We start from the raw sequence: 13,238 nt of genomic DNA, 5'->3' as shown, positions 1-13,238 counted from the left end.
GTGAGCACACGCCATGGAGCTGGACGCAGGGCTGGAAAACCAAGTCCTGCTGAACGCTTGCCACCCCTGCCAAGAACAGCAGAAGGGCACAGCCAGGAAAGATGGTAGCTTTCGGCTGTAAACACTTGCTGGCTAATGGTCAGCCTGAGATGGTGATTTGTGCCATGTGCTCGCAGATTTATACCAGCAATCAACTTCCAGACTTGCTCCTGGGTAAAATGTGCCGTTGGCATTATTTATACAGCACCTACATGGAAACTCTGTGCTCAGTGCGTGGCTCAGCTGGGTGCCCAACAGCAGCGTGTGCAATCCCTGCACTTGTCTAATGGATATGCATCATACAGCGTCACAACAGACTTCTCAGATAAATTAATTACACAGCTGCCTTAACCTGCAAGTTATTTACAGGAGCTTTTTCTCACAGCATCACATGTGTGTGCATGCAAAGGGATCCGTGCTCACTAACCCAGCATAACTGCCTGCTTGGGCAAAGTTTACCACCACGCCTGGAGCTGATGGAGTTAAACAGTGAACTGCACAGCTAATTACTATGTACTGCTAACCTCAGTTGCTGGTTCATTTTGAGACCCTTTAAAATATGAACTGTGTATTTTACCCCTATGCACTCTCTTAATGATTTGTTTTTTTTAGACTGAAATCACTTCCAGCCATCAGTTATACTCGCGGTCTCTACACATGCACTTCTCCAAGCACAAATATTTCTTTTTCCTATTGGTCTGCCAGCCCCTGTCAGAGCAAATTTCACTTTAAACTAAATGCTATGATACTTAAAACCTCTTGGATTACTCAGGCTGCTAGTGTGATCTATGACCTTCCCCAAATGACAGCTGAACTTTCCAATTTGCTTGTACTGCTGGGGAACTGAAGAACACATGCCGAAGAGGAAAACGTTCCTGATGTGCATGAGTGAGGAGAGATTTCTTAACAGCTCTGCTTATTGATACTTGCCTCCGATTCCTAACATCCAAATTAACCCGCCCATCTCGTATCCTGGGTGCCCTGACGTCATTTAAAACAGAGACCATCCGAGGGCAGGAAACGCCAGCCAGCATCCCGCAAAATCCGCCCTTCCCTTCCCTTCCTTCCCACCCCCTCCCCGCTCCCAGAGCCGCCGAGACGCGACAGGCTTTGTGGTTTGTCTGGGAGCCTCAGGCAGGTCACACCGTGCCAGCAGCCCTCCGTGGACATTCCCACAGCAATCTGCAGCTCATGAGGGCCCAGCGCACGCAGGGAGGCTCTCGAGGTTGGCAGCGCCTGGGTGCAGACTGACCACAGAGCAGAGCTGCTTTCTGGAAGTTTTCCTGATGCAATAGACACCTGAGCCTGTCTGCACTCGCATTCACACTGTTAACGGTGCTGGTGTTGACAAGTTGCTCTAAAATGGGCACTAATTCCTCCGGCATAAGCAGGGCCTCAGAAAGGAAAGTCCTGAGTAAAAAGCAGCACCCTGACGTCCAACTGGAAACCCACACATATAATGCATATATCATGGAGTGAACCCAGCAAGAAACACAGCTTGGGAAAGAGGCATGGAGCAGTACAGCAAGGATTGTGCCCAAAAGAGAGGGGGTGGCTGCCTGAGCAGGTGAGCGCGGCCCAGGAAGACAGCCTTGGCCTCTGAGGGTCAGTTATCACTTTAGGAACTTATATTTTAGAGCCTGGTTTTCTTGCAGTTTCGTGGTTGGAAGCCTACAATTAAAACACCCTGAAATAAATCAGTGACCACTGAAGATGAAATCAGAGATAAATGTTACTTGGAGCACATAAAGCACTTCCACCTGATCCACAATTTCAGCTGTTTCTCTTTTCACCTTAACCCTGTTCAAAAGCCCTGTCTATCCTCTCCTGATTCTGCATCAACGAGGTTTACACCAGGCTCATGCCCAAGAGACTCAGCTGTTCAACAGGGATACAAGCTTTAGAGTGAACCCACGGTCCACCCCTTCTGGTTGCATAGGTGAATTGCTTCCACCTGTGCTCCCAGGGCTGGCTGTGTCCCTTTACCACGTGCTCCATCACCGGTTCAGGCCATGACCTAACAGCTCCCATACAGCAGCGTGCAGGCTCTTGTTCATCACTGGCAAAAATGCAGAGCTAATGGCTGTAGCTGAGAATTTGCTCACAGTGTTATTGTGCTCTTTGTATCTGTTGTTGTTTCCGTGAAAATAAATAGGAGGCATTACTTTTGGAGTGACCAACATATATGCTGCCCAAAACAACTGCTCTTCACTCAGCACGACCCAGGCAAGGCAGAAGGTTGGACACCCATACCTTACTGTCTCTAAAAACCAATTGTAACTGTCAAAAACAGCCCCCACGTGCCCCCCAGACAGGCATTCAGTTTGGTGCAGAGCATCTCCGGAGTCCTAATGTCTCATTTTTGTGAACCTACAAGTGTTTGACAGCACTGTTGATAACATATGGTACAGTTACCATCCTACATTTCCATATAAACTTTCATGCCATAAACCCATCATCTCTAATGCCGTATCAAGTTCCTGTGTATAACAGAGAAAGCTACATTCAAACGAACACTGCAGGCTGTACTTTTTCCCCTCGGGAGGTACCAAAGCCATGGAAATGGAGCACCAGTCCAGACTTAAGACAAGCACAGCATTATAACCTGCCCAACTGAGATGCTGCTTAGAGACTGTAATACTCACCAACAAGAACTGCAAAGTCTGTGGGTTTTCCTCTCCTCTCTTTCTGTTGATATTTGCTACCAACTAAAAAATACCATCATGAAACAGTAGAGGTTCCCTTTGCTCAGAGTGCAGTGACTGAGAAGATGATTCTCTGAGAAGATGATTTACTTCTCTGTGCCAGCTACTACTTTGGTTTTGCTTCACTGGCCATAAATTTTCTGTCCTTCAGAGTAAGAACATAAACCATCAGTTACAGAGAAACAGCATACAACTGAAAAGCCTGAAAAACACACAGAAAAACCCAATGTTCTGTAACTGTAGATTCTCCCACTACTGGTAATGACGTTAAACTATAAACCACAAGTCTCTTAAATTCTCTTGTGGCCTCGCTTTCTTTCTCCCCTATCTGTGAAGCTTTTTTTCCATACTTTCTATCCCTTGAGCTCAAGTGGGAGGGGAGCTCTGTGGCAGGGACTCTGCCTATGCACACTCCATCTGTCTCCACGTTAGCATTTTAATAGTAATCTTCATTTAATAATAATACTGCATCTGCTCAAAAGATAAGAAATGTCAAAAATGAACCTGTGCTGTGCTAACGTAGCTCCCTTGTGCACAATGATACAGCTTTTATAAATGTGATCGTGGCTCCCCTTCCCTGTGATCCAGTTTTCTTCACTGCAGTTGATGACTTCAAGTTTCCAGTTGTTTCTGGACTTGGTGCCCAGTTGTATCTCAGCACAATGCTGCTACTTCTGCCATGTAATTATAAACAAATGCAAATCTGACAATTGTGGATAAGTGAGCACTGTGTCCTCTGTGTCAGGCTCCAGCTATGCATCAAGCAATAAGCATGCCAAAATTCACGGGTGGAAAGGCAGCATTTAAAAGATAGATTAATAAATTCCCAACTGAATGACAAGAAAGCACTGGGCTAAGAACAAATGACCTTGCTTAGGCAGATTCAGTCAGAGCCTTGTGTTTGTGAGCGCAGGGCTTGCCATTCCAGCTCTGTGAAGGCAGCCTGGGACCTGGGCTCAGTTCTTGCTCTGTTGTCAGGTGCCTGCTGTGTGATCCCAGGCACTTAGTGACCTCAGTTTCCCATATAGAGCATTGACAAAGAAAAAAAATCTAAACGTTGTAATGCTTGGACACCAAGTGACCAATCACAATAATGAGAAAACTCTAATTAGAGCAATGTAGAAGAAAAAAAGAGACCCGATTCTTTTCCAACACCCCTAAAATAAATAAGACAACTTTCAAGTGGTAGAAAAGCAACCAATCCAGATTACAGCCCACTCAGCTGTTTCACAGGGCCATCCTGTTTCTGTGCAAGGCATCAGAGTAACTCCACTAATGCTCCCTCACCCAGCCTCACAGCTCTGCCACACAGCAGGGAGTTTCTCAGCCTTCTGTACAGGATTTGCTGAAAGGTCAAGTGTGCAGTCAGAGCTGGAATGGAAAGCAAGAGTTCTGTCTTTCCATTGTAAGCCTGACCGAAACATCTCCTATGCTGTTGGCTCAACATCTGGCCAAACCCACTGATTAGATATAGCCATTTCTAACAAAATTAATTAAAAACTAAAACAAATAAAAAAAGCCCTGAGAAGCAGGCAATAAAAGTCAAGGAAGATGTCTTTTCTGTCTTTTTCCTCCCCCTCTCTCCTTGGACAGGCCAAAGTATGCGCGTCAGCTCCATAAACTGAAGATTACATTGCCTTAACCTTAACCTAGTAATACGTCTGGCTTGAGACAGTTTCAGGCCTCTTTCACTGAGCTCCAGTGATGTCAGTTGGGTACAGAAGTTTCAGCCAACAGCCTGAGCAGAATGAGATCCTGAAGTGGCAGCTTCACAGAGGCGACTTCTCACTGACCACATCAGCTCAGGATTGGTCCACATCTTCCACATGCTTTGAGCAGCCTTCCACTTTCCAGATGAGAAGTGTTTCTGCTTCCTGTGCTGCGTAACAGAGCAGGCGCACTGTGAGAATGCACTCCCAGAGAAGCAGTTGGAGTGGAAACAAGTTCTCGGTGCCCTGAACTGAAGCATTCCTAGCCAAACAATTACTCCTTAAATTATCTACATCAGCTCCTCAAGCCCAAGCACTGCCACTTAGCTCTGCCCTTCAGTACAAACGGGAAAGAGCATTCCCTCTTGTGCACAGCACCCCGAGCCACACCAACAGGTTGCTGGCTGATAGGCGTGCTGCCTGCAGGGCTCAGCACCAAGAGGCAGGCAGCTCAGCAGGGACAAAAATGCAGATGCTGGAGTGAAGGAGAGAGAAAAAAAATCTGCTCTGCTTTGATTTACAGCTGTGGCCAATAAAAGCTTTCAAAGTCTCTTCTGCAAGTTAACATTACTAGGGGATTTGCAGCGTTCACTAGAGCACGGTGCAAGGGAAGCATTATTACCAATGAATAAACATGAAATGTTTTTGCCACCATAGATGGTTATGCAGATTTGAAACCAGTTCTGTTTCTCAGTGCACGGCTCCAGTGAAGCCTTGTCAAAATTCATCCCCAATCAGCCATCGTTTCAGTGTAAATCAAAAAGGAAGTCAACCTCAATGTCTCTTACCACTTTTTTCTCCCCTCTAGCATTGGCTGTGTGAGGGAAGGAGCCAGATAGACACAGATGTTGTGTATTTTCTTAGAGATCTCTATCTTGGAGTAGCATTATTATGCAAAAATTTTCAACTTGGAGTGGAATGAAAATAAAACCTATCCAGGCTAAAAGTTGGGTAGGGTGCCTTGGAAGAAACAGGGACAAAGCTCAAAGGACTCAAAAGCCAGAAGGCAAATAAAGGCTCCGAAGTCTCTGCTTTAACCTCATGGTTTAAAGAAGTCTTTCAGTTCTCCAGGGGGAAGAGAGAGGAAGGATGGGTCTGTCACCATACACGCAGGGCTGAGGCTGATCAAGAGATCTGCAGTCAACAGAATTTCAGCAGTTTGGCAAAAGAAATGGATATTTTACATTAATTTGTATAGCAGGGACTTGTTTGCAGCACGTGTTCGGTTCAGACAACAACCATTAGAAATATCCCACTGATATATGGGACGTAAAACCGACTCATTGCAGGTTTCATTTTGAATCCTATGAGCACGCTTATGCACAGCACACAAAACACCCTTCACTTTATTACAGTTTTAAATCTTTCTTCCAGGTCTGGCCTCGCAACCGCTTGTCTTGATAAAATAGGTCACTCGAAAAAGGAAAGCTCAATAAAACGAATTACAAAAACAACAAGATTAAACTGATTGTGCTGTTTTTGTACAGTGCAGCTGAATTCTGCAAATATGCTGCTGGCTGTGGTTTGGCATTTAACAGCATGCGATCAGTGAGAAGGAGGAAATTTTATTCTCATTAACTGTTGCAGATTTACTGCAGTGAAAAAGGGCTATGTAACCTGAGAAGTGACAGAATGGAAAGATCAAAGCAGCAGTCTGGAAACTAAATAAACCTTCTGGCTACTTCCTGCAAGGAAAATTCACTCTGGCAATGTAAAACAGAGTCCAGTTAAAAACTACTCTCAGTTTTATGAGCTGTCACAGCAGCTTGAGTGGTTTGGACCAGTCAAGTTTAGAACATTATATTTCCTTGTTTTTGTCTCAGATACTTCTGTAAGCAGTTTTATAGTTTCTTTTTCTTTTCTTTCTTTCTTTTTTTTTTTATTTTAAAGAGAAAAATAAAATTCTTCTCTTTTGGTTGAAATCGAGAAGGTCACAGCTAAACTCATTAAAAACAGGCAGGTCTTCATTTGCACATTCCATTCCCATTTACTACGTTTTAATATTTTACTTTGAGATTTATAAGCAATGTACATTTGCTTTAATAACTCTTCCGCATTCTGTTCACTTATTGTTTAATATAAGTGCAAATCAGTTTACAGAGCCCAGATGGCTTGTAAGCAGGGAGCCAGTCTATTCCTAGCTGCACATCTGGAGGGACCAGAGTGGCAGACAGAACGTGGGAATTAATTAATGTTACCTTTCAGAAGAGACAGACTCAGGTTTGGGGGATTTTTTGGTAAGACATTCCAAAGGAGTTGAGCTAACTGCTGCTGCTGCATTTTGGCATTCTTTTAACATTCTTCATAGCCACCTAAACCATGTCGGTTAAATGAGGCTAACTGCAGGTGGAACATAATAAAATACAAAGCAACTAACAGAATGTCAAAGACGACTGCGAGTGAAAGAGGCCCTAGCATCTGATACTCCGAAGGAGCTGGGGTGCATTAAAACCTCAATGCCAACTCTTCAAAACGGCATCCGTGCCGTGCTGAAGGAAAAAGAAAGTCACACCTTTAAAATATTCCTAAGCAAGCTATTTATTTCACCTATTAGCATACTAGGGCAATTGTTCAGAGCAATTAAATAGCCCTTACAGTAAATGAAATGAGTGCAACACGATCCTTCATGATTACGGACCACACACCTCGGAGCAGCGGTGTGGTCCGGTCACGGAGCAGTGAGGAGAGCTCTGCTGGAGGCTCTGGCACCTGACTTTGGATGAGCAACCTCTCCTCACCTATGGGCCCCTGCACACCTCGGGCTCTTTGTGGCTAGGGCAGTGTGCTGCACTGCGGACATCAGCTGCGTGCTGGGAAGCTTCTCCTGGTACAGACTGAGAACACAGGAATGATAAAAAAAAGCAACCAAGCACGTTAAGAAGATGCTGTGTAACAAATACCATTTAAGAACATTGTCCTTATTTGGATATTCCCAAATCAAGGTGGTGCTGGAGCCATTCCCTTGTGCTACAGTAATCAAAACCCCTGCAGAGCAGCAGATCCTGCTTCCTTACCACTGCCTTTTAGATGCAAGATGTTCACTCCATGCATTTGTAACACCCAGGCAGATACTGTTTTGATGAATGAAAAGGAATGGCTGAGCTGACCTGCCTCTTGCACGTGAGCAGATCAGAAAAGCTGCTCTGACCAACTCTGCACGCTTCATCGTGTCAAGCCATATGGAGCTGCATCTGAAATTCAGTGAAATCTTCCTGATCACACCAAGTTTATCTTCTTAAAAACTTAACATACACAGTCAGGAGAACAATACAATAAAAAAAACACAACAGCTACAAACTAACAACATTTTTGTGGGATAAAAAACAACAGAAAACCTTACTTATCTCAAGAAATTTCATTGGTTCTGGGCCTCTCTTTAAGGCCTTTTCAATTTCATTTCAGTGGGATTTACAATTTGCTAATACCGATGTGTGATAAACTAATAAAACCTGCCTACAAGGTTACAGGCCCAATTTACTAGTAAAAACTAATTCAATTCTCTTGGGAAATGCAAATTAAATAGCATCCAAATGCTAGAAGCTGAGTACAACATTTTCTGTGCATTGCAAAGAAAACATGGGGCTTTTGTTATTGTTTTGTTTTTTAGATAGAGCTTGAGTATGGAAAACAAAAAGTAACAGAACTAAATAACATCAGTACAGTAAACATCTGAAAGTAGAATCATATTGTAATGACTTGCACTCCACTGGCTTCTAATCCCATTAATTAAAAGGTTTTATACTTCTGTACGTTCATCTCCGAGTCCCACCTCTAAGGTAGAAAAGCATTCAAATAACAAGGAAAGGAAGATGCAGATATGGTCATTTCTGGCTTTTTTTAAAAGGCAATCAAAGACCAACAAAGCCACCTTTTACTGTCTACTCAAACACCAGTTTTCCCAAGACAGCAGTGTGCTGCTGAAAGGCTGGGAAGGGAGAGCTCAGACTTCTAAACAAACTGCCCGATACTGAAAAGTGGTGTTTCAGAAGGATGATACAATAGATGAAAAATGCTTCATAGCACAGTTCCCAACTCCAGTCATTTCCTTAAGAAGGTTCTTTACATCAGAAAGGTATCTTGTAGGGCTTAGAAACTAAGCAGGAGATGAAATCCTAACTTCAGTGCTTGGGAACAACAACAACATGGAATTGCTTTCTGTAAATCTTATTGAAGATGATCTACATGGAAGACGGCTATAAATGCTGACAGAGGAGATAAACTACACGTACAACAAATTTTAAAGAGTTGATAAACATTTATAAAGTGCCTATTTGCCACAATACGATGCAGCTGCTGTATCTGACTGGAATGTGAGCTATTCAGCTGTGATGTGACTGAGAGGTTGCAGAGCATTGCAGAAGTTGACAGCAATAGGGGGGTACAGCCCCACCCAGGTCCTACCCCTAAAAATATTCACATCTGATATTCATCAGGATACTCAAGCAAAAAAGCCTATGGATATGACTATTCTTGCCATTCAGTAGGGCTCTTAGTACACGCAGACATTACAAGGGGGCAGCTTAGCTAGAGAGAACTGAAACCACCGTGACAGTACTCCCGTGCTGCCACCAGCACCTATGGCCATGTATTGAGCCAGTGAAGCCCACACCATCAGTTTCCGCCAACCAAAGACACATAAATTAAGTTTTGTATGCCCATACTTCCCAACAACAGACACAGCTTAACTGAAGTTAACGCAGAGCAGTCTGCAAGGTCTTGGCTCCATGCAATTTACTCACAATGACCTACCATGGAGAAACAGCTACAGATTTGGGTTGTGAATCCAGGCAAGAACAAAGATGTCTCATCAAGGACAGAAACAGAGCCATCCCATGAAAGCAGAGTCTGTTTGACGTGCCAAGCCTCACTGCTTCCTGGAAAGACGTTTCAATTGCTCTCTGCTGAGAGGACATATGAGTTCCCACACCAGAACCTACATACACACACACAGAAATGCTTCGTCTCAGTGAGAACTAAGATGGCAGCTCTGCCATGCTTTGTAATGGGGGTTAAAGGATTCTGTATTGGAGAAAACTTCCTCTGGAAGAAAAAAGAGAGAGGATTTTGGCTAGCTCCAGCATTCCTAACTATTAATCTTTATAAAGTTACAGAAAGACAGAACTTGGGAACTCTGACTAAGATTTTACAACAAATTGGCCTTCACACTTCAAGTTTGTATCATTATCTAGCTACAGATGGGAAAGGTTAAAAATTTTCCCCAATGGGGAACAAAAATACTGTGGAAATCTCCATTAGAAGATACTCAGTCACTACTATTATGCCTGTTTTAAGAAATAATTTCTAGAAAGTAATTAAAACTTGACAAATGACCAGAGATTCCTGAAGCTCTGTTCCAGCTGGTCTTTCTCCCTTGCAGCTCAGACACCAAGCTGTCATCGCTTCAGCCAAAGGTGAGGGATTTTTTGTTTGCTACAATCGTAAAGCTTTCACTCTATATTAGGAGTTATCAGAAGCAGGAGCCCTGAATACAGATTTTAATAACAGATGAAAATTTCAAACCTATACCTAATGCACATTTGCTTCTGAAAGACAATTCAAAGCTGATAATCTAATCACAGAAGCCTTTACCCTAGCCAATGGAGAAACCTGGATACAAGCTGTCAAAGCAGCCTCCTCAGCTGCAAACATTCTGCTGAATGGAAAACATACCTGATCATCTGTTTGCATTCTGCTCCAAAGCTTGGAGGAAAACTAGAGATGCTGTTTTTATATTTAATCATACCTGAGTACATTGTATTCCAAAATAATTCTATTCATAGATATCTTCTGTAACAGTACTACTCTATTCAGAATATAGTTCAGAAAGAAGAGCATTGAAGCTGTGAAACACACAAGACAGAAATGTTTTGTTGCTGGTAATACACTTCTAACAACATCTTGGATCCCTAAAGTGAGGCATCTGATTCCAGGTCTATACTTATGTGCAACTTCTCCTTTCTGCTGACAAATACCAGAAACAACAATTATCCTCACCTGCTTTATGATGTGGCCAGAATAGCATGCAAATTTACAAAACAAATTCAGGGTTAGGTACTCCTACAGTTCTTTTCAAAGTCGTTCTGTACTGCAGGAACTCATCATCCAAGGCAGCATTCTCAAGTCTGACAGTAGTCAGTAGTCTAGTTTTCAAAGGGAAGTCCAAGCAACCCTATAAAGGGAAAGCAATGTCTTTGAAAAATTCAACCCTTGGGGTATTCCACCTGGTTCAACAAATGTGTAGATGTTCTTACTGCTAATACTATTACTTCATGCTTCCTTGTTAAAAAATAATGGGGAAAAAAACCCCTGTGCTAGCTCAGGGAGCCCAGGTGCATATAAGCAACTTTTTACATCTCCTGCTTTATTCTTGCCTACCTACATAAGACTGTGCAGCACAGCTGGGTATGGAGGTACTGTCTCTCTTAGGACAGGGACTCCACAGGAGATTGCAGTGATGTCCAGACTGCGTTACACTGAAGTCAGTAATTTCACTGATCACACATCTGTATACATCTGCTGCTCCATTGCCCCTGAATTTTCTTGAATACAACTTGGTGGAACTTCAAAGGTAGTCCTTGGACCTCTGCTAGAGCTAACATCCTACAACCAAAGCAGCACGTGGTTTTCACTATCTGCTTCATGCAGCATAACTGGTATAACAATCTGATACACGGCAACTGGTGTGGGCTGACTTTCCTCATACAGGTATCGCTGAATATTGCTTATGGTGAAAATCTTTCAAGCAACTTGAGTTCGGCTGCGATCCTTGAAAACTTTCCTTACAGATCCCTTTCCTTGGCTCCAAAAAAATAAGCTGGTGATCAGACAGGCTTCAGTCTCAGTAATGCCTCCCTTATAAATGTACTGGGGGCAGCAGCAATAGTTCAATGCCAACGCAGTTTCTCAACGATACGCAGGCACTAGAAAGGTCAGGTTTTACAGCTGACCTGTAGGTACATTTATGCAGGCTCTCCTGAAGACAAGGAGAAGCCCTAATCCAGTCTTAACATGACACGAGGCTAAGAAAAACCATCAGAGAAATTAAAGACCGGATGTATTCTAACTCTTCCTCACAGGACTGCAGAAAAGAAGGAGAAAGAATTACTCAAAGCTGAGTAGAAAGAAGTCTCCTCGTGGTCATTACCTACCTCAAATTTCTCAGGGCACGCTTAGACAGTGGAAAAGACTCCTTACCAGCTCTCTCCATTGCTTAGTAAACAGCTCTTTCTACTACAAAATAAAGCCTAATAAATACATACTAAAAAAAAAAACCAAGACCAGAAGACACAACCACAACAACTAAACGCATAATAAAGTATAACAAATGAGAAGACTGAAAAACATGCATTTACTCATTATAAAAGCCATCCCCCTTCAAACTCACAAAAAATGTTACCATTAATTGACAATCGTAACTCAGCTTTCTTTAAAAGTTTCTGAAAACATACCCAAATATTAATAATAGAAACACGAACCATTTTTATAACAAAAATCTAGATTTATTAAAAGCTGGAACTGGTTGAAAACAAATCCCTGACATAAGGTTCTTGTTAGCTCTAAACTGTAAGCATAAAAATACCCTAGAATTATGTTTTGGTATGGATGAAATGTACACTATATAACACATAAAAAGAGCCTTGACTTGCTGCTATTATTTTTAATTAGGGTCTGTAGCACGTATGGTTTTACCTTCCAACACCAATTCAAATTTGGGAAAAGGGAGGGTCTGACTCTTCAAGCTCATGGGACTGGCAGTTCCACGGCTCATGCCTCAGAGCAATAATGCATTTTACATTAGCTCTAAGCATCAGGAAATCCTGGCTTCTGGCGCCAAGAAGTTCAAAACGATAATGACACACATCTGAAAACTAGGATTCGCCATCCGACTGCCAGTATCTATTCTATCAAACAATTCAGTCCTGCTCTGTTACAAATGGGACAGAACATTTGCAGCAGTACACGCTGTTTCCAATTAGACTGCGTCTGGACTGCAGATAAACCCATGGAGCAATCATACAAAAAAAAAAAAGCTTTCCTAGAAAACAGAATTGTAATGAGAAATCTGAATATTTACAGGGGCTATCAACAGCAGGCAATTACTAAGCTCGTTGTTAGTCAAACTAGTTTTTGTCTGTCCTCTGTTTTTGAGGCAGGCCTCCAAAACCCCTGGAGACATTGCAAAGAAGTTGTACAAATGTTTATTTTAATTAAGGATATACCAGGTATACTTTGCTACTCAATTTAGTGGGAAGACAATCGGATGAAAACGCATCTTACTAATGCAACTCCCTGAAAAGGGCTTGAAATTTGAGGCTGAGTGATCTACTTTAACTCTTATCCATGGACGCTCAAGATTCTTCCCAGAAGACACAAAGACTGTCAAGAATACGTAGGCATACAGTGTTCTAGTTAATACAGAAACCTGTTGTCTCCTGGGTTGTGTCTAAGCTAAAGCTGAGAACTATGAGCCACATAAAAAGACTCCGTATAGCTCCCACTTTTGTCACTTTCTTGATCACCAGCATGCCCTGAGATGAAGGCTGCCCATTTGGAAACAATCAGATGACATGGTGTATACCAATCTATCACTGACCCTTTCATTAAAGCATTAATCATGTTTCATAAATATGTTAACAATATCACTCTTACGGGAGGTTTAGCAACAAAATTACTTGGCAAGGAACTCTTCCTGGATTTGGTGCCAGTATCCCCTTCTCAAACATAAGCTGCACACAAAGGGTTGCACACTGATCTGAACTTGATCCTTTCTGAGTATAAACATTAT

General features: G+C 42.6%; 1 protein-coding gene and 1 long non-coding RNA gene across 7 annotated transcripts in view; one reads left to right on the top strand and one right to left on the bottom strand.

Annotated features, from left to right (window-relative positions):
* Positions 1-13,238, bottom strand: part of KIFAP3 (kinesin associated protein 3) — a 62,807-nt gene that overhangs the window by 3,070 nt on the left and 46,499 nt on the right. The window contains exon 20 of one of the 3 annotated variants that reach the window (XR_005861934.2): positions 10,448-12,829. The exons of the other annotated variants lie outside the window; for them this stretch is intronic. The gene's annotated coding sequence lies outside the window, so the exon portion shown is untranslated. The remainder of the gene's footprint in view (positions 1-10,447; positions 12,830-13,238) is intronic. 3 annotated transcript variants of the gene reach the window in all.
* Positions 1-13,238, top strand: part of LOC124417073 — a 47,519-nt gene that overhangs the window by 5,652 nt on the left and 28,629 nt on the right. The window lies entirely within an intron of this gene.

This window comes from Gallus gallus, chromosome 8 (assembly GCF_016699485.2).
Source record: "Gallus gallus isolate bGalGal1 chromosome 8, bGalGal1.mat.broiler.GRCg7b, whole genome shotgun sequence".
Lineage (NCBI taxonomy): Eukaryota > Metazoa > Chordata > Aves > Galliformes > Phasianidae > Gallus > Gallus gallus.
The sequence above is the reverse complement of the archived record's forward strand: the minus strand, read 5'-3'. Positions and strand labels throughout refer to the sequence as shown.